The sequence below is a fragment of the Cherax quadricarinatus genome, chromosome 39 (assembly GCF_038502225.1).
Source record: "Cherax quadricarinatus isolate ZL_2023a chromosome 39, ASM3850222v1, whole genome shotgun sequence".
NCBI lineage: Eukaryota > Metazoa > Arthropoda > Malacostraca > Decapoda > Parastacidae > Cherax > Cherax quadricarinatus.
The window spans coordinates 4,374,320-4,395,760 of record NC_091330.1 but is presented as its reverse complement, the minus strand read 5'-3'; the positions used below and the strand labels follow the sequence as shown (position 1 = coordinate 4,395,760).

Below are 21,441 nucleotides of genomic sequence, written 5' to 3'. Positions count from 1 at the left end.
CGGCCGCTGCGCCAGTACCTCGCAATTCCAGCAACATTTTACCTCAATTCACCCCCCCCCCCCAAAAAAAAAAAAAAAGAATATTGCAGAGTGAAACGAAGGATGCTAATATAGCAATAAAATTACTTATTATTATTGTTAGTAAAGAACAAAAACGTACAATACCGTGACTAGAACAATACACAAATAACCGACGACAATTTAGTCACACTAAATGGTCCAAGTCGGGCCGAAACGTCGTTCTAAGCTTCCTATGTGCGGGTTATTTGTGTATTATTATTTTTAATTATTATTATTATTATTATTATTATTATTATTATTATCACTGCGACCGTCTCCCACCGAGGGAGGGTGAGCTGACAAAATAGAAAACACGTTCACCCTCTTTCAATCAGTTACTCTCTTGGCAGAAACACGGTGACATCACAGCTCAGATGACTGTCCCATCCGTCTCTCAGAGAGCAGGCATTGTGTCTCTAGTGCAGGAACCCAGTGATTTCGCACTCTAAACCGAGAACTGTACACACAGGAAAGGCGCAGGATATTTAGTGTACATACATCGAGATTTCATTTTGATCCCTATTTTAAGGATTAAAGTTTTCTTGCCTGGTGAAACAGGTGACATGCAACCTAATGACCCTCAAGTTATCGCCAGGATGCAAGTCCCATTAAACGTAAACAAGACACAGACAGACATAACGGTGTCCAAATAAAAACTTGTTCTGAATCTTGTCTTTAAAGAAGGCAAATATTATGATAAATAGCGTGATATGAAATCAAAGGAGAATAACTCTGTCTATTAGACTATCTTACGCTTGTCTATGTAAACACTATCTGGTCAAGGACCGGGCCGCGGGGGCGTTGATTCCGAAGAAAAATAGGGAAGACGCTAATTAACCACCAGCTGTTGACATCAAATATACTTTAAGATTTCATAATCAACATGTACTGAAAACTATATGTAGCTCGTATTTAACATGTACTCCCCTGTTTTAACATAAACTTAACATATTTCACATATACTCCAAGTAATTATGACGTGCCTCGTATATTTCAATATATTTACCATCCAAATAACTTTGTCCAGTTCCTTCGAAGGAACTGGTCTTCACCCTTCGAAGTACCTGGTTTCAGCACTTCAAAAGACCTGATCTTTGTACTCCAAAAGACCTGGTCGAAAACCATGAACAAACTTGGACGGGACTCTTCAAATAATTTGTTCTTAAATCATCAAAGCACTTGGTCTTGACTTTTTAAATGACCTGGTTCTCAGCCTTCAAAAAAAACCTGGTGCTGAACCATTAAAGGCCCTGGTACTGAACCATCATAAAAAAATCCTGAACCATCAAGTACCTGGTCATGATTCACCGAAGGTCTTGAACAGGAACACCAAAACTAACAACATTTTCAACAAGTGGACTGTGAGTGTTCACATACTCATATACGTCAAATTGCTGAAACACAATTTAGGTAGAGCTTTTGTCTCCTAATTAGCAGACCGAGGTTCGAGCCTTAACCACTCCTAGCATTGAATGACCTTCACGGATCAACGCCTCACAAAAAAATACCAACAATAATCTATACTTCAGGATACGAGAATGTAAATGAATCGGTCTTGTAGGTGAGACTGACCATGTTCTAATGGTCAACACTGAAGGGCTATCGGCTATGAAACAGTCTTTAAGGCTAAATGTCACCCGTAAATCACCAGCTAGTGATACGTCAATTCAAAAAACATGGATTCAGCTCTAATCCCTAAAATGGTGCTTTAATTCTCAGCTTTGAGACAAGAAATACATCTCTCGGATATACAACTGTGATTAGATAATATGAACTAGCGAGTCTCACTAGGTTGCAGCTGGCTACACAATCGACGTTTTACCTGATTTCCCTCGACGCTCAGTCGCGATGAGCAGAATCCAATCCATCGCGGTTCCTCCATACAAGATTTCAAATATCACAAAGTGAAACATAAAATGTAGAGAGAGAGAGAGAGAGAGAGAGAGAGAGAGAGAGAGAGAGAGAGAGAGAGAGAGAGAGAGAATGGGCTGTTGTAGGTAATTCTCTATTTTTTTTTTTTGAGAGAGAAAATTTATCGTACATATTCGTGCTCCTCGACTATTTTCCTGGCCAGGGAGACCGACACGTCAATAGCATTGTGGGTATTGTGTACCTTGTTAGCGTAACGGCTGAGCGGTGTTGATGTCTCGGCCACCGTGGGTCGCTGCCACCGTGGGTCGCTGCCACCGTGGGTCGCTGCCACCGTGGGTCGCTGCCACCATGGGTCGTCAAGCTGATGATGGCTCTCTGCACTGAATCCCCCGGGGGCCTCTCTATAACGAAGCGACCTACCTTCTCGTTGTTAAAGGCTATAGTAACAAGAACGTGGTTGAGAGTGAGAGAGAGAGAGAGAGAGAGAGAGAGAGAGAGAGAGAGAGAGAGAGAGAGAGAGAGAGAGAGAGAGAGAGAGAGAGAGAGAGAGAGAGTCTACAACATCATGAAAACGTCAAAGAGGGAGGGGAGATCTACTGTACACAGAGCATCGGAAACTGTCGCAAGAACAAAAATGAGCGTCGCGTGTGCAGCATTCGGGTAACTTAATAGGAGTCAGGAAAAGCCTTTTGCAAAGTCGCCGTGAGGCGGCAAAACACTAAGCTACAGCATAATCCTATGCTGAAATATGCTCGTTTAAAGCGTCCTCCATCCCGTCACCCATGTTCGCTCCACCTGGCACTCACACGACAATCTTCATTACCGCCGCTAAACTTATCCCTATATAAGCAGTTGATCTCATTATCGTGACCACCCAGAGAAATCTGGAATGAAATTCTGATATAAATAATACCTACACGACAATGGAAGAAGCAGTCAGGTATTAAAGTATCGTCTCATAAATTTTGTCGTTTTAAAACCTATGACGAGAATCTGTTTTTATCTCTTAGCTGATAAAGTCTGAAATTTGAATGTATTACACAGCATCTTGGGGAGTGGGAGATGATCTCTGTTCATTGCTTCAAGGTAAGTGCAAATAGAAAGCTCATCTGTCGCCCGCTCAGCAGACGGAGGATCGAACCTCTACCACGTTTTGTGCTTAATAACCCACATGGGTTATTAATATGAATTACAATGAATGAATTAAATTTGGTTCAAGGACCCTTCACGATAATCAAGACATATATCTTTAAAGGGAATTTCGCTTTGTGTGTAAAAGAGGGTGTTAAGACCTCTCGAAACGCATCTTTAGGAAAGTTACTGACTGCAGGAATAATGTCCAAGAGGAGGTGATGTGTTCTACAGTCATGTGTATAGTTTTATTATGTAACACATTATATACTGAAGATGGAACACTACTAACACATCCGCTCGTCCGGCAACAAATAGGTAATTAATTTCGCACACAAAAACAGAATCATATGCATAGACAGACACATATATATAAAAAAAACTGACACAAACAGCCACGCTGACAATGGCATACAGATGCATACTGACACACACACACACACACACACACACACACACACACACACCTCACTCAAGGAAAAAGATCTGGGGGTGAGTATAACACCGAGCATATCTCCTGAGGCGAACATCAATCAGATAACTGCTGCAGCATACGGGCGCCTGGCAAACCTACGGATAGCGTTCCGATACCTCAGTAAGGATTCGTTTAAGACTCTGTATACCATCTACGTCAGGCCCATACTGGAGTATGCAGCACCAGTTTGGAATCCACACCTAGTCAAGCACGTCAAGAAATTAGAGAAAGTGCAAAGGTTTGCAACAAGACTAGTCCCAGAGCTACGGGGATTGTCCTATGAAGAAAGGTTGAGGGAAATCGGCCTGACGACACTGGAGGCCAGGAGGGTCAGGGGAGACATGATAACGACATATAAAATACTGCGCGGAATAGACGAGGTGGACAAAGACGGGATGTTCCAGAGATGGGACACAGACACAAGAGGTCACAATTGGAAGCTGAAGACTCAGATGAATCAATGGGATGTTAGGAAGTATTTCTTCAGTCATAGAGTAGTCAGGCCATGGAATAGCCTAGAAAGTGATGTGGTGGATGCAGGAACCATACATAGTTTTAAGGCGAGGTATGATAGAGCTCATGGGGCAGGGAGAGAGAGGACCTAGTAGCAATCAGCGAAGAGGCGGGGCCAGGAGCTATGACTCGACCCCTGCAACCACAAATAGGTGAGTACACGGCTGGGTGACGTTAGGGGATAAATTTAACGAGTGCTTAATAACACAGTTATATATATATATATATATATATATATATATATATATATATATATATATTATATATATATATATATATATATATATATATATATATATATATATATATATATATATATATATTACTGCAACTAACTGGCCGAGAATCGAACCCCCATTCATTTTAAAGGTAACTTACCAATAGTGTTAAAAAAAATATATACTCAGTAAATGCATCTGAAACAATTTTTCAGAAATTACAGTTTGTATGTGTGTTATACACGTACATGCTATATAATGTAACAGTGTAAAACAGTTCAAGCTTCTTCCTCAGTCCGGTGACTGAAGCGTCAGTCCGGTGACTGAAGCGTCAGTCCGGTGACTGAAGCGTCAGTCCGGTGACTGAAGTGTCAGTCCGGTGACTGAAGCGTCGACACCAGACAGACAACATACGCGGGTCGACACACTACCTTGCAGCCAGGTGAAAATATAGCTCAAGGCTACTTTCGTGAGGTAATACATACTTTGATGTTAGTCTAAAAAAAAAATAATACGTGTAGCGTTGAGCTCAAAGAATAACGTGTACAATAATGATGAGTTAAAAAAAAATACTAAATACAGCAATGCCGAGACAAAAGAATACTGCAAAAAAGTTAGTAAGATTAAATTAAAAAAATGTAAAAATTGATAAGTGAGAATATAAAGGTCAGTGATGTGAGAGCTAAACCTGGAGTAGTTGTACCATGAATGTGACCAGGGGGAACTACAGCAGGTGATCAAGGGGAACTACAGCAGGTGATCAGGGGGAACTACAGCAGGTGATCAAGGGGAACTACAGCAGGTGACCAGGGGGAACTACAGCAGGTGATCAGGGGGAACTACAGCAGGTGATCAAGGGGAACTACAGCAGGTGATCAAGGGGAACTACAGCAGGTGACCAGGGGGAACTACAGCAGGTGATCAGGGGGAACTACAGCAGGTGATCAGGGGGAACTACAGCAGGTGATCAGGGGGAACTACAGCAGGTGACCAGGGGGAACTACAGCAGGTGACCAGGGGGAACTACAGCAGGTGATCAGGGGGAACTACAGCAGGTGATCAGGGGGAACTACAGCAGGTGATCAGGGGGAACTACAGCAGGTGATCAGGGGGAACTACAACAGGTGATCAGGGGGAACTACAACAGGTGATCAGGGGGAACTACAACAGGTGATCAGGGGGAACTACAACAGGTGACCAGGAGGAACTACAGCAGGTGACCAGAGGGAACTACAACAGGTGACCAGGAGGAATTACAGCAGCTGACCAGGGGAACTACAACAGGTGACCAGGGGGAACTACAACAGGTGACCAGGAGGAACTACAACAGGTGACCAGGAGGAACTACAACAGGTGACCAGGGGGAACTACAACAGGTGACCAGGGGGAACTAAACAGGTGACCAGGAGGAACTACAACAGGTGACCAGGAGGAACTACAACAGGTGACCAGGAGGAACTACAACAGGTGACCAGGGGGAACTACAACAGCTGACCAGGGGAACTACAACAGGTGACCAGAGGGAACTACAACAGGTGACTAGGAGGAACTACAGCAGCTGACCAGGAGGAACTACAACAGGTGACCAGGAGGAACTACAACAGGTGACCAGGAGGAACTACAACAGGTGACCAGGAGGAACTACAACAGGTGACCAGGGGGAACTACAACAGGTGACCAGGAGGAACTACAACAGGTGACCAGAAGGAACTACAGCAGCTGACCAGGAGGAACTACAACAGGTGACCAGAGGGAACTACAACAGGTGACCAGGAGGAACTACAGCAGCTGACCAGGGGGAACTACAACAGGTGACCAGAGGGAACTACAACAGGTGACCAGGAGGAACTACAACAAGTGACCAGGAGGAACTACAGCAGGTGACCAGGAGGAACTACAACAGGTGACCAGGAGGAACTACAACAGGTGACCAGGAGGAACTACAGCAGGTGACCAGGAGGAACTACAACAGGTGACCAGGGGGAACTACAACAGGTGACCAGGAGGAACTACAACAGGTGACCAGGAGGAACTACAACAGGTGACCAGGAGGAACTACAGCAGCTGACCAGGAGGAACTACAACAGGTGACCAGGAGGAACTACAACAGGTGACCAGGAGGAACTACAACAGGTGACCAGGAGGAACTACAACAGGTGACCAGGGGGAACTACAACAGGTGACCAGGAGGAACTACAACAGGTGACCAGAAGGAACTACAGCAGCTGACCAGGAGGAACTACAACAGGTGACCAGAGGGAACTACAACAGGTGACCAGGAGGAACTACAGCAGCTGACCAGGGGGAACTACAACAGGTGACCAGAGGGAACTACAACAGGTGACCAGGAGGAACTACAGCAGCTGACCAGGGGAACTACAACAGGTGACCAGGGGAACTACAACAGGTGACCAGGAGGAACTACAACAGGTGACCAGGAGGAACTACAACAGGTGACCAGGAGGAACTACAGTAGCTGACCAGGAGGAACTACAACAGGTGACCAGGGGAACTACAACAGGTGACCAGGAGGAACTACAACAGGTGACCAGGAGGAACTACAGCAGCTGACCAGGGGAACTACAACAGGTGACCAGGGGGAACTACAACAGGTGACCAGGAGGAACTACAACAGGTGACCAGGAGGAACTACAGCAGGTGACCAGAGGGAACTACAACAGGTGGCAGGGGAACTATAACAGGTGACCAGGGGGAACTACAACAGGTGACCAGGGGGAGCTACAACAGGTGACCAGGGGGAACTACAACAGGTTACCAGGGGGAACTACATCAGGTGACCAGGGGGAACTACTACAGGTGACCAGGGCGAACTATAAGAGATGACAAGGGCGAACTATTTGAGCGAAACGTTGTCCTGACGTGGTCTGCTCTCTCTTTGAATTAAACATCGTAATGCAAATGCAAATTTTGACAAAAATGATGATCTTTCCTCTATTTATGCCTCATAGAAAAGTTGCTGCGTTGCTAGTGAGGAACTCAGGCTGCACTAACTCTGACAGCATAGAAAGGTAGCCCAGAATCAGGGTATAGAAAAGGTTTCATGGCTGAAGAATCAGACTGATAGAAAACGTGTAGAAAGGGGCTCTCAGATCTATTCTAACCGATAAAATGTAGAAAGGGACCCCTCGATTGATGCATCATACTGACGGAAGACGAGTGGAAAGAGGACCCCTCAGATTATTCATCCTTCTAATGCACTATGCGTAGGAAGAGAGACTCGAATGATGCATCATACTGACAGAGGACGAGTGGAAAGAGGACCCCCTCAGGTTATTCATCATTCTAATGCACTATGAACAGGAAGAGGCCCTCAGCTGATGCATCAGAGAGAATCAATAAAGATATCGTGGAGGGACGAGGCCATGGCAACAGCGACGTGCACTCTCGACGATGACAGTCATTTGGGCACACGAAACAGTTTTTCAGATTTGTGTGTTAGAAATACAACGCCTTTAGTCTTCTTGTTTTTGTTATGCGACATGGAAATTGTAATTACACACACACACACACACACACACACACACACACACACACACACACACACACACACACACACACACACTACTCTTAGCCCCTGGCACCGCCTCTCAACCTACCGGTTGCCAGATTCCTTTCTAGCATCGTTGGCTATATTGTACCTACTCTTAAAACTATGTATGGAACCTGCATCCACCATTTCTTCGTCGAGTTCATTCCACTTCCTGGCCACCCTGTAACTGAAGAAATACTACTTCACATTCTTGTGACTTTTATGGCATTGTACCCCCTAATACCTGTTTCTCGCCTCTCAGCCTGTGTCTATCCTATTAACTCTTTTGAGTATTTTGTGTGTTGCTATAGCGTCTTTCCTGGTTCTTCTCTTCTCCAATGTCGTAAGATTAAGTTCCGTTACTCTTCTCACAACTCATACTTCTTACGTCTGGAACATGTCTCGTTGCAGTCCTCTGTCCTATCTTCAGTTTCTTAACATGCTTTTGCAGGTGTGTTTTTTTGTAGGTGTTGCGTTCTCAAAGATGGGCTAATGTGGTGCATAAAGAGTCCGGAATAACTTTATTGAAATTTCTGAAGGCAACTCTCAGTTTTGCCAGATTAGCATTGGATGCAGAGGTGGTTCGGTCGATGTGAGCCTGTGGAGATGTACCTGGTACTATCTTCATCCCTAGGTCTTTCTCCCTAAGTGAGATCTTCTGTCTCTGTCCAGAGTCTATACTCCGTGTCCTGTCTTCTTGCCCTGTTCCCAATCTTCATAACCTTGCATTTGCTGGGAATGAATTAATTGAAACGCTAATGTGACCAGTCAAGCAGTTTGACTAGATCAATTTACAGCTTTTCCCTCTCCTCATTTGTTTTGTTTTTATTCTCATTAGTTTTACATCATCAGCAAACAGGGTTACATCTGCTTTATTCATGTATCCACTTCCATTAGAAGTTTGTTTTACCTCTTCCCCTACTGTGTGTATGGTATCCTGTGCCTGTCGGTGTATTTTTTCCTTTAGGATCTCTGTTATTTTCCCCGCTTCCACTGAAAAGCCATTTTTAAGAAGTTATCAACACTTCAAACACTTCCCTTGTCATTTTTCATGGGCTATTCTCTTTCATTCTTAGGTCGAATTATCTGGTGTTTTACTGTCGACTGTGAAGCAGTTTTGGTTCAGATTTGGCCTTTCCTGTTATGTCATTCTCGAACTGTCGTTCAGCCTCTCTCCTCACTTTGCATATTCGGTTCTGGCTAATCTGCTCACTTCTCTCTTCTCGTACGTCCATTGCCTTCCGTAGTTTTTCGTAGTTTTCAACTTTTATAATTTTTTGCCTCTATCACCGGTTATACCAATGGATCTTTCTGCTTTTGATGTTTCTAACGTTTCTGGTTATGCTTCCCTACCCCTCGGCACTTACCAGCTCGGTGTGTGTTTATTTTACTACTTGACAAGATTCCATGTATTTTTAACAAGGCTCGGCCTCGGAAAATTCGAACCTACGAGGGTAAGAAGGTATACTGATGCCAACAATATGGATAAAAGGACACTCAGAACATCTCTATTAGATACGGTTACTGGGATTTGGTCACGAAACAGGAAATAAAGACGTTATAAATGTACGCTCTTGTGTCCATTCGAAACTACGTCCGTCACCACAGTTTTCACGAGAGTAAGACACACGATAGGGGACCCACATGTAGCGATGTAGGGGACTAACACTCTTGGAGAAGACAGTATGATTAGATTTTGCCGCCGAAATGGCTAGTTTATCGTGCACCCAAAATCCATCCCGTGGACGGTGGCTCAAGAGCATGTGGATACACAAAAGGCCTGGGAACTAGGCTCTACAAAGGTTAACAAATGTAGATGTGGATTTATATCTTCAGTTGACTTATCTGTTGCAAAGCAAATGTCAAGATTATACACATTTTATGAAGGAATACAGAGAAATAATCTGCCGATCTCTCAGGTGTAAGAAAACTCACATCCAGAAACTGATAATTCACTGGTTTAAGAGGTGCAGTTGTTACCCCAATAACCTATTCCACAGGAAGACACGATACCGCTAGTGATGCATGGCAACGAGATCATATCTATCATTCTTTTTCACAAGACTGTAATTCCACTAAAAGCTTACTTCTGAATATCCGACCACACAAGGGAACGGGTACACTGACGGTGCGAAAATAAGACAATATGCTAGCTATGGCACTTTATTGATGAGGATCTCTCGTCTACCAGGAACTTTATCAGTTACGTTTTCATAAATATAATGCCATAACTAGCCCTCTGTTATCTTATTTACACACTCACAAGTCATGTTTTTATCGCCATCAGAACGACAGTGATGTAGTCCACGCACTCGCTTTTCCCACCAGTGCCAGTGATGGCGCTGATTACATGTTATTGAAGCAGGTCAACAGGCAGCATTTACCTATTTTAAAACGGCATTTTTTTGGAGGAGGGGCGGTATTCAACGTCTGTTTATGAATTCTCCCATGTCTTTTTTTTCAAATCCTACTTTATTTTAAGTTAGATTTGGATATCTAGATAAATAAAGGTTTAATTAGGCCTTAAAAACTAATATATATATATATATATATATATATATATATATATATATATATATATGGAAGAAAATACTTAAACAACTCTAGGGAGAAATTTCTATATATATTTTTCTCTTGATGCTTCATTGCTTTTAATGACAAATAATCAAATTACAAAAAAAGTGGTACGTCTGGCAACGAGGTGACTAAGAAAACAGCGTTCAAAACAAAACGTTCAGCACACTGCAAGTTCCTCCACCTGCTTCTCACGTTACCATAAAAAGATAAAAGTTAAATGGGTGGTCACATCTGGTGACCCTGGCAGGAAATGACCTGGGGTAAGCGCCCCCCTTCGCTCCAACACACCGCCCACTGCCCCACCCACACCACCAGCCCCTGTCTCACTCGCCGCCCACCGCTCCAACACACAGTTCACTGCCCCGCCCACATTACCCACCACTCACCCGCTATACCCACACCCCCCGTCGCTCCCCGCTATATTACCAATAAACTACCTCCCCAACACATCACCCAGCGCCCTATCACATCACCCAGCGCCCCATCGCACCACCCACCGCCACATCGCACCACCCACCGCAACATAGCACCACCCACCGCAACATAGCACCACCCACCGCCCCTGCACACCGCCTCTCGCTCCCCACCCTACGAGTTTCTTCACCAATGTGACAGTCAGGAAATTAAAAGTGACACTATACATCGTTATACTGGAAAACAGTCTGGGTCATGGAATCAACACCTCGATCATGAGTACAGAGTCTTGACAACAGGATGGTAGAGGCAAACACGATATGCAGCTTAAAGATAAGATACGATAAAGCCAGGTTAGATCCAATGAATGGGAGGGTATCTCAAATTCTTTGGATCAAGATCTGGTCTGGGTAGGGAGACAGTACTCTTCCCTGGGCAGGGAGATAGTACCTTCCCCTGGGTACGGAGACAGTACCCTCCCCTGGGCAGGGAGACAGTGCCCTCCCCTGGGCAGGGAGACAGTACCCTCCCCGGGGAAGGGAAACAGTACCCTCCCCTGGGAAGGGGGACAGTACCCTCCCCTGGGAAGGGAGACAGTGCCCTCCCCTGGGTAGGGAGACAGTACCCTACCCTTGGTAGGAAGACAGTACCCTCCCCTGGGTGGGAAGACAGTACTCTTTCCTGGGTAGGGAGACAGTACCCTCCCCAGGGTAGGGAGATAGTACCCTCCCCTTGGCAGAGAGACAGTACCCTCCCCTGGGCAGGGAGACAGTACCCTCCCCTGGGCAGGGAGACAGTACCCTCCCCTGGGTAGGGAGACAGTACCCTCCCCATGGTAGGGAGACAGTACCCTCCCCTGGGTAGGGAGACAGTACCCTCCTCTGGGTATGGAGACAGTACTCTCCCCTGGGCAGGGAGACGGTACCCTCACCTGGGAAGGGAGAGAGTACCCTCCCCTGGGAAGGGAAACAGTACCCTCCTCGGGGAAGGGAAACAGTACCCTCCCCTGGGAAGGGAGACAGTACCCTCCCCTGGGAAGGGAGACAGTACCCTCCTCGGGGAAGGGAAACAGTACCCTCCCCTGGGAAGGGAGACAATACCCTCCCCTGGGAAGGGAGACAATACCCTCCCCTGGGAAGGGAGACAGTACTCTTTTCTGGGTAGGGAGACAGTACCCTCCCCTGGGCAGAGAAACAGTACCCTCTCCTGGGTAGGGAAACAGTGCCCTCCCCTGGGCAGGGAAACAGTACCCTCCCCTGGGCAGGGAGACAGTACCCTCCCCTGGGCAGGGAGACAATACCCTCCCCTGGGCAGGGAGACAATACCCTTCCCTGGGTAGGGAGACAGTACCCTCTCCTGGGTAGGGAAACGGTACCCACATCTGGGTGGGGAGACGGTACCCTCCGCTGGGCAGGGAGGATCTCAGACACAACTAAAGCATGGATCATCATGGGTACTGCATCCATCCTTTATTATTACTGTCATATCCATTTGAAGGGGGTCACACCGGGACCTAGTATAGGCCGGTAGGCCTACTGCAGTGATTCTCCATTCTTAATGTTATGTTCTAATGCTCTAAGCGTCTTATTTTCCCTAACCTAACCTTGCTTCATGCGTCTTTTTACCCTCTAATGCTGTATTTGTCTATTTTTTCCTCTAATTGTCTGTCCTTTTTGCCTAATGTTTTTTTTTGTCTTTATCTCTAATGCTCTATGTGTCTTTATCCCTAACTAGACAGCTAAATCTTTTTCAACTACCAGTTTTACCTTCGTTGTTAGAGCTGGTTTATTTCGCCTTTTGTAAACAGCAGAGTTCTTTGGACTGTAGATTCCCTCAAACTGAGCTGTAGATCAACTTGGTTGACTTTGCGTGGCTTTTTTCCCCTTCCCTTTACTCTTTAATCATAGAAGCATCGCGAGCCGTTGCTACACTCAGGTAGACAATTTCCATCACAATAGGCTATGTATATCATCGTGTTCATGGTTGCAGAGTCCTAGATCTTGTGTAGATTAACTGGAAGCTATCGTAAGGATAACTGGAAACTATCGTAGGGCAACTGGAAGCTATCGTAGGGCAACTGGAAGCTATCGTAGGGCAACTGGAAGCTATTGTAGGGTAACTGGAAGCTAACGTAGGGAAGCTGGAAGCTATCAGAGCAACTGGAAGCTGTCGTAGAGCTGGAAGGAACTGAAGGCCATCATCAATTCCTCTCCGCCAGCTTCTGCAGTTAATTACCGGGGGCCATTATCTTACTTTCCTACTCTCCCTTAATTTGCTGTTGATGACAGAGTATTTATCGTCTTGTTGCGGCATGCGGCAGCTGGTTCCAGTTGACTGCGCTGCTTGCGGCAGCTGGCTCCCACCGGCGGAGGCAATTTCCGCAGGTTCTCCCAAGTCCGGCCCAAGTTTATCTTAGGTCTTCCAGGTTAATTCGATTCTCACCCAGATAGTGACTGGTGGGTGGGTGGGTTATTGGTTGGATGGGTGGTTGTGTGTGTGTGTGTATGTGTGTGTGTGTGTGTGTGTGTGTGTGTGTGTGTATGTGTGTGTGTATGTATATGTGTATCTGTGTGTATGTATATGTGTATCTGTGTGTGTGTGTGTGTGTGTGTGTGTATGTGTATCTGTGTGTATGTGTATGTGTATCTGTGTGTGTATGTGTGTGTGTGTATGTGTGTGTGTGTGTGTGTGTGTGTGTGTGTGTGTATGTGTGTGTGTGTGTGTGTGTGTGTATGTGTGTTTGTTGAAATCATCAGGAATGATCGTTTATCTTTTTAAGTTAAATTGCGGCTTTAATGGCACTCGTGTGTAGTCATTAAATCTTGATAAATTAGACACATGCGCAGCTCTTTGGTATCTTTATTGAGGAAACGTTTCGCCACACAGTGGCTTCATTAGTCCTTTGTATGGACTGATGAAGCCACTGTGTGGCGAAACGTTTCCTCAATAAAGATACCCAAGAGTTGCACATGTGTCTAATTTATCAACATGTCGGTTCTCTGAACCATTCATCTACAAACTTGTCAGACACTGCAACTTCTTGGGATCTTAATACTTGGGAATTCTTCACTTGCCTAATTCTTGGGCACGACCTACTTCCACATTGAACAAATGTGACACCACCTATGACTGCTGCACCTCTCCTGTCTACGGTTTATAAGCTCCTTCTCCGCACGTATGCCGTATTTTATTCAAGATTGATGGACTGACCACATCGACTCAAGGTTGAGGGACTGATTACCTCATTTTCCTCCTGTTCTTCAAGATTCTCCTTTGTGTGGACTGATGAAGCCACTGTGTGGCGAAAAGTTTCCTCAATAAAGATACCCAAGAGTTGCGCATGTGTCTAATTTATCAACATGTCGGTTCTCTGAACCTTTCATCTACAAGTCATTAAATCTAAAACATAGAAGGAAAAAAATTATATATATTCTCCTATTCTCTATGAGAGAGGTAGTGGCCGGGCTGAGATGTGTGTATGTAAACAGAACCAAAACAAAGCTCTTACTGTACCTCCCTAACACATGCTGGTCACCTAAAATACTGGATACCTTCCTGACACTCTGGGAACTTAAAACACCCTGGATATCTTCCTGTCACTTTCTTGGCACTTAAAACACAGGATACTTCCCTAACACCTATCACTTAAAGCACTATATACCTTCCTTATTCACTCTGGGATCTTAAAACACTCTGACCACCTATTTAACACACAAGTATGCACAATTCTGGAAATTATTTTTTTTCCTTTTATCTCGAAAACAAGCTACGTCTATCAGAGAAATGAGCAGCGTCTATAAGACTCTCAGTGTAACCTAACTCAGAAATGAGTTGTAAATATATTTAATTTCACGCTCTAAGAACTGCGAATCGCAAATTTGGTACACCCTAAGAAATATATTCGAACTTATACCTCTTTCTGTGTGGAGAGATTGATAAGACAATGTGCTGCCGTATACCTTAAAAATAAGTGTATTTCCAGCACTTCTGCTTACTTGGGCGTCCAAAAATGACAGCTAATTGTTTTGTTTACGTTCAGCTTTAATGAATAAACAGATGGACAGGGGGCGCAAACCCCGGTCAATAATATTTTTACTCAAACAAGATGAGCTTATGTAACGTCGATAACTCTTTTAAAACCCTGAGATATTATCTACCTGAATATTTTTCACTTTTAACATTAAAGTATATTTTCAGCTCACATTACCAACTTGAACTACGAGTTCACGATGGTCCTCACATAGAACTTGACTTTTCAAGCTTCAATATTTTTAACTTAAAGAATCTCTAGTAAGACAACAACAGCTGTGAATGATATTCTCAACAGGTTACTCCCGACGCACTTCACGTCATCCTCCGCTGGAGGCACTTTAACTCTCCTCGTTTTGCAAGGATCTTTTGAGAGATTATGAACTGCTAGGGGAAAATATCCTGACAGAAAACAAGGTAAAACCTTGCTCTTCGCCAACTCCAAAGCTGAGGGATTGATTACCTCATCTTTTGTATACAATTCTTCACATTATGTCCTTGTATTAATAGAGCCACTGGTTGGCGAAACGTCTACAAATAAGGATACCTAAATGTTGCGCATGTGTCTAATTCTTTAACTTTTATCTTTGCTTCCTTATGTACGATCCCAGTATCTTAAACACCTTGTCCCAGTCTCCACCATCAAATATTTTAATATTTTTCATCTTATGCTTTGCCTGGTCCTTTTAAGGGATCATATAGTATTACAATGAATCGAATTATTTTTATTGAATTCGCTTATAAGGTTTGTTTTTAAAAACATGGTGTTATACACATTTTCCCCTCCTCTCTTTTTCCCCTCCTTTCAATATTCTTCACATGAAAAAATAAAGATAGTGCAAATTTTCGGTACATGTATTAAAATTTGCGACATGAGAAAACAGAAATTGAAAAATAAGTTTTTCCGAGGAGAGTGAGAGACAGCGCCTCTGTTCTTGCATGCAATGTGAGTCAGTCAGAGAGTAAGTCAACTTGCACTTGATCCAAGCTGTGGTTCCGTTAGGTGATGCTTTGTGTTGTTGCTATTACTGTTTGCTGTTGGTACTTATGTTGTTTCCTGTTGCTGATCATAATATTGTGAGGACAGTATTCCGGACAACTGGTCGGCGAAGCTGTTGAAGAACTCACATAGTGAAACATGGGTCACGACAACCGTAGAGTTATTTAGTCTCATAACAATACATGAAGAGCTGTCTGTACTCACCGATATGTGGTTGCAGGGGTCGGTTAAAGCTCCTGACCCCGCGTCTTCACTGGTCGTTACTAGGTCCACTCTGTCCCAGCTCCAAGAGCCTTATCGTACCTCTTCTTAAAGCTATGTATGGATCCTGCATCTACTTCACTCTCTAGATTGTTCCATTTCCTGACAACCTTTATGTGTGTGTGTGTGTGTGTGTGTGTGTGTGTGTGTGTGTGTGTGTGTGTGTGTGTGTGTGTGTGTGTGTGTGTGTGTGTGTGTGTGTGTGTGTTTGTGTGTTTTTAATATCCTTAGCATATTGGACTTAAACTGTCTCTGACACTCCCCAACTGTGCTACAATTTAAACCTTAATCTTATCGCGTAATCATCATATACAAATGTAAATTGCTCCTCGCTCTCACATAACTAGCACGAGGTGTATGTAGCTTCGGATATTGTGAGGAAGAAACAGTGCTCATCTATCGTAATTTTAATGGGACGGAAACAAAAAACACCAGTCATTACTGCGTTGACTTAAACGCCAGTTTCCGTCTATCGCTGTACTGAGTATACTCAAACAACAGTATTAGTCTATCTTCATTTTGCGTGAATATAAGTACTGACAGTATATTATTATTACGTTGATGAGGGGAGCACAGAACTCATGGGGGGCATACAGCACCTTGGTAATGGGAAGCATTCAGGCAGGATACGAGAGAGGGGAAGACAAGTCCAGGTCCTAGGATCAAGAGCCCCCTGAAGGCAGCTCCCCACGAATATCTAACACCAAAAAAGACGGAAGTTATACTACTTTTACCAGTTTCTGGAATGTTTTTTTTTGTGTGTGTGTGTATTTTAATGAAGAATAACATGTCCATCTTGTCTTAAAAAAAACCATACCCCCGGCCGGGATTGAACCCGCGGTCATAGAGTCTCAAAACTCCAGCCCGTCGCGCTAGCCACTAGACCAGCTAGCCACAATAAGATTCATCCAACTAGGTATATTTCTACACCATAGGAAAGTTAGCACAGGCACCTCTGTGACCACAAATGCAAGTTTTTACAGACGAATCTCCAGCTAGCGTGGCCGTGACGAACTCTAGCTCAAGTCCCTTCACTGCCGTCAACATGACGGTTTATTTGCAATCGTGTCATTACGATTTCTTAAGTCCATCTTGTCTTGTTATGTAGCCTCAGGGAGTACTAAAATATATTTACATCAAGACTTTACGTGAGGCTTACAAAATACAGTTCCAGTCTCTCCTAAAATTCGGACAATAATTTCACGTCTGAACGATATGTAATGAGCTTCTCTATGTGGATTGGCTTCATTAATGTTAATAGCTGCTTGTCTGGCAGTACGTGACCCGAGCATCAAAATGATTTGCTTCATATTTATGGGGATGTCTAGCACAGTAATGTCACCTGACTCTCGTTAATGTGAATGTGAAAAAGACGGAGATGACTGTTAAATATAGTTCCATTTTCACTTCCAGGTAACAGTACGACACCTCTAATCTTCACTACTCTATATCCCGCCCCAATTACTACCTCTCCAGTGTTATCATAGTCGCTACTTTACCCCCCTTCCTGCCATTCACATTCCCCGTTATCCAACATCAAAACACATACTCTCTTCTACAGTCAAATCTGTTATATCTACTACACCTATTCTACCTTCCAACACCTTAAGTCCCAAATCTCGCAAGTACTCTTACATTTTGATTCTTACGTCTGAATTTGACATTGAGAGCTACTAGGATACGCTAAATTCTGCTACTCGTGACTGAGGACAATTAGGATACACGAAGCTGCTACTGGTGACTGAGAGTAAATGTAATTAGGAAACATTAAACTCTGCTACTCGTGACTGAGGTCAATTAGGATACACGAAGCTGCTACTGGTGACTGAGAGTAAATATAATTAGGAAACATTAAACTCTGCTACTGGTGATTTATGCACTTAACTAAACTGTAATAAGTTTGACAACACACCCACAATTTTGAGACGAAACCCTACACGACTTTTCGATCCGTCCTGAAAGAATTATCAAATCACAATAGTTTACTTGATAGAGTTTAAATAGGCAAGCATATGTACTAGGAACCATTTGTTCCCTACATGGCAAAAAGTGGAAAAAAGAGAAGGTTCAGGAAGATACAACAGAAACGCTGATGGGTTTATGAGCCTCGGGGGAGGAAGGTTCCGCCCACCGCTGCCTTTTACAAAAAGAACAAGAATCTGTGGAAAGCTGAATCACTATCCACCTTTATATTTTTGCGGTGAGCAGCGAGGAGACGACAAACTAGAAATATAAAACAGATCTAACAGACGACGTTTCGAGTAACGAGGGACGAGTAACGAAAATGGATTGAGAGTCTCGCGGTACGAGTAGGTGCACATTGCGTTTATGTGATTCAAAATTATCTAGTTTATCACACGACCGGTAGTTTCTATTCAGCTTGTATTCTTGTGTGGTACTAGTTATGTACAGGCCCATCGAATCAACAGATCATCGTGCAATTCAACATGAATGTTGTCATATAACGTGGATATGTTGAAAATCAACAGGGACAAGTTCCTGCGAGATAAATTAATATCAACAAGACAGCTAGTAAAGTTCTGCTGACCTGGCATATCACAGATCCCAGAAGTTTGACCCTAGGCAGAAACATTAAACTAATAAGACATGTGCAAAGCCCCTGCTGGCAAAACGTCTTAATAATCACCGAACTGTCAGTATTATATATCATTAGTATTAACAAAACATTGTCCGTTAGTACAAGAAACGAGCAACAGTTGAAGGCACAGTCGGTGGTCTCTAAACTGACCAGTTTCTTCCATTCCTGTATTGTTGTAGAATGGAGAAGACTATGGAAACACAGAATTACTAAACTCTAAAGAGTAGATGATACAGTGAGGGATGCTGAAGTAGTTGCCATGCCCGGTTAATAACTAATTCTCTGAACTGTATCAGTAATTCTGAAAGTAAAAACAGCCATAATCTTAGAAAGACTTTAATGGAGAAGTGTATCAGATTTGTTCAGTTTACCCTACAACGCTTTAAATTATAAAAAAAACCTGATTAAACCTGCAAAAGGTAGAATTTCTAGTAATCAGAAGCTAGTGGACTAAGTACTGCACACTGAGTATTAAAAAATAATTATTTTGAGTGAAGGGACTTAAGGTGCTCCCTGTTCATACCTATTTATATGTAATATTGATATATCATCATCATGTAAACGTGTTTTACTATGAGATAAAATGCAGAAAAGATAAAACAAAACTACAAAAATGAAAACAAAAACTACATGCCCAGAGCAATTGTGACAACGTAAAAGGTAAAAGCAATTAATTGCAGATATTAAAACAATAACTGAGTAATACTACAGAATCCAGTGATTGTTTATTTCTTTAAAAAAGGATTTTTTTGTTATCATGGTTCATTGTATTTGGAGCTCCATAGACTTTTTGTGATGGCTGAGTTTTATCATTGATATTCTATTGTTCAAAAAGTTTATTAAACTTTTTGCTGAACCAAAAACTCTATTCACAACTTTTAGGTGATGGAGAGATTTTTGAATGGGGTTTTATTTCCAAACTGGTTTTTTTTTATTTGAATTAGTTTTAATGTGCCTCTGTATCATTTCTATAATCCTACAGAGCATGGCAGACAATAGTTGAAAACTACGTATTTTTTTGCGAGATATATAGCTGTTAGGAGTGACAGTCGTGGCAACGTTGTACGTGTGTTTTGTGTTGGGTAAGACGCTCGAAGGCGTTCCCAAGACCCTCAGCGAATTTCTCGTCACATACACATTCTCAGCTGGCAGCTACTGACGTAAATGACTCACAGTGATATATATAAAAACACTGATTCAACCTCAGGGTGGTCAGAAAGTTAAGCGAATTACGGGTGAAGCAAACGCCACACAGTTTCAAGCACTGGTATGACTTGTCCCGTGAAGCAAGAAACTTGCGAGACCTGAGATCTGACTTTCGCAATCACAAATCGATTAATACACTAACATTTAGAAACACTTTACACACATCTTTACTACTAATACACTCTGCTTGACCTTGTATGCCAGTGGGTATTGATCCTACATGAAATTCCTGAACGTGCTGCGTTCAGGGAATTGTTCCAACACAGAAAAAAAGACTGAGGAATTTCCTGCACTGGCTGCCAATGAGGTGTTTACCAGAAAGAGTAACATGGAAGCTGAGCAGCAGAATGATGAAGATGTTTGAAATATATTCAACGCAAGAGCCAGAAAAGAAGAGGAGTGTTAAAAGACAAAGTAGATGGCGACTCAGTGCACTGATTCAAAAGAAGATAAGAGGTATTTCAAGACAGTAGATGCAAAGTTAAGAGGGTGGCCCAAAATCTGGAGCGCTGTCTCTCACACTCCAATCCTCATATACACAGTTCGTTTTCTTACGCATTACACCATGTTAATTTCCGAGCTATCTCATCTTTTGGGAAATTAATTTTCGTTATTTTAGGTTAGGTTAAACATACTTAAATTTAACTAGTTAACGGTAAATCAACAATTTACAAAAGATGGGTGGCAGCTGGGTGCCTCTTTCAGTGAGAGGGAGAGAGAGGGAAAGAGAGAGAGAGAGAAAGAGAGGGAAAGAAATGCCAGCTGTTCTAAGCTACATCAATCACCAAATAGATGGCAAGTAACATTTGCACCTGAGAAAACGCAAATGATCGTCTCTAGGTACCATGATGGTAATGCTGGTGCAGTAGTAAGGATGAATAGGAGGGTGTTGGCACCTGGAGAAGAAATTGATATCCTTAGGGTGAAATTTGACTCCAAACTAACCATGAAGAACCATGTAAATCTTGCAAGCAAGGCAGCCAGGAAGCTTACAGCACTTCGCCGTATCTCGCATCTACTTGACAATAGGGGTTGCAAGATTCTGTACGAGGCACAAGTACGCTCGCACCTTGAGTATGCTCCACTTTCTTGGTTTGACTGCCCCCCCCCCTCTCATCTGCGACTGCTTGACAGAGTAGTGAACAGAGCAAGACGTCTCATCTCTCGCCTGGACCCATCCTGGATTGATCTGTCATTTCAGCAGAGCCTTCAACATAGGAGGGATGTGGGTGGCCTTACTGTTATGTACAAGGCCAATATTGTCAAAGTACCACACTTGGATCCACTTCGAGAACAGCGTGAAACAAGCTTTTATGCCACAAGACGGGCAGAAAGCAGCAACTTCACTCTGGCTGTACCCTTCTCCAGAACATCACTCCATCTGAGATCATATATACCCAGGATGACTCGAGTATGGAACACATTCGTACAGCATAATGATGTCAACGAGATAAAGTCAGTTGATCAAATGAAAATGCTGGCCCACAGATGGCTCCAATTTCATCCTGTTCCCTACTTGTATGTCTCATAACAATA

General features: G+C 43.4%; 1 long non-coding RNA gene across 1 annotated transcript in view; it reads right to left on the bottom strand.

The window, feature by feature from the left end:
* LOC138853760 (uncharacterized) overlaps nucleotides 1-21,441 on the bottom strand; it is a 265,120-nt gene that overhangs the window by 93,847 nt on the left and 149,832 nt on the right. The gene's annotated exons all lie outside the window — the stretch shown is intronic.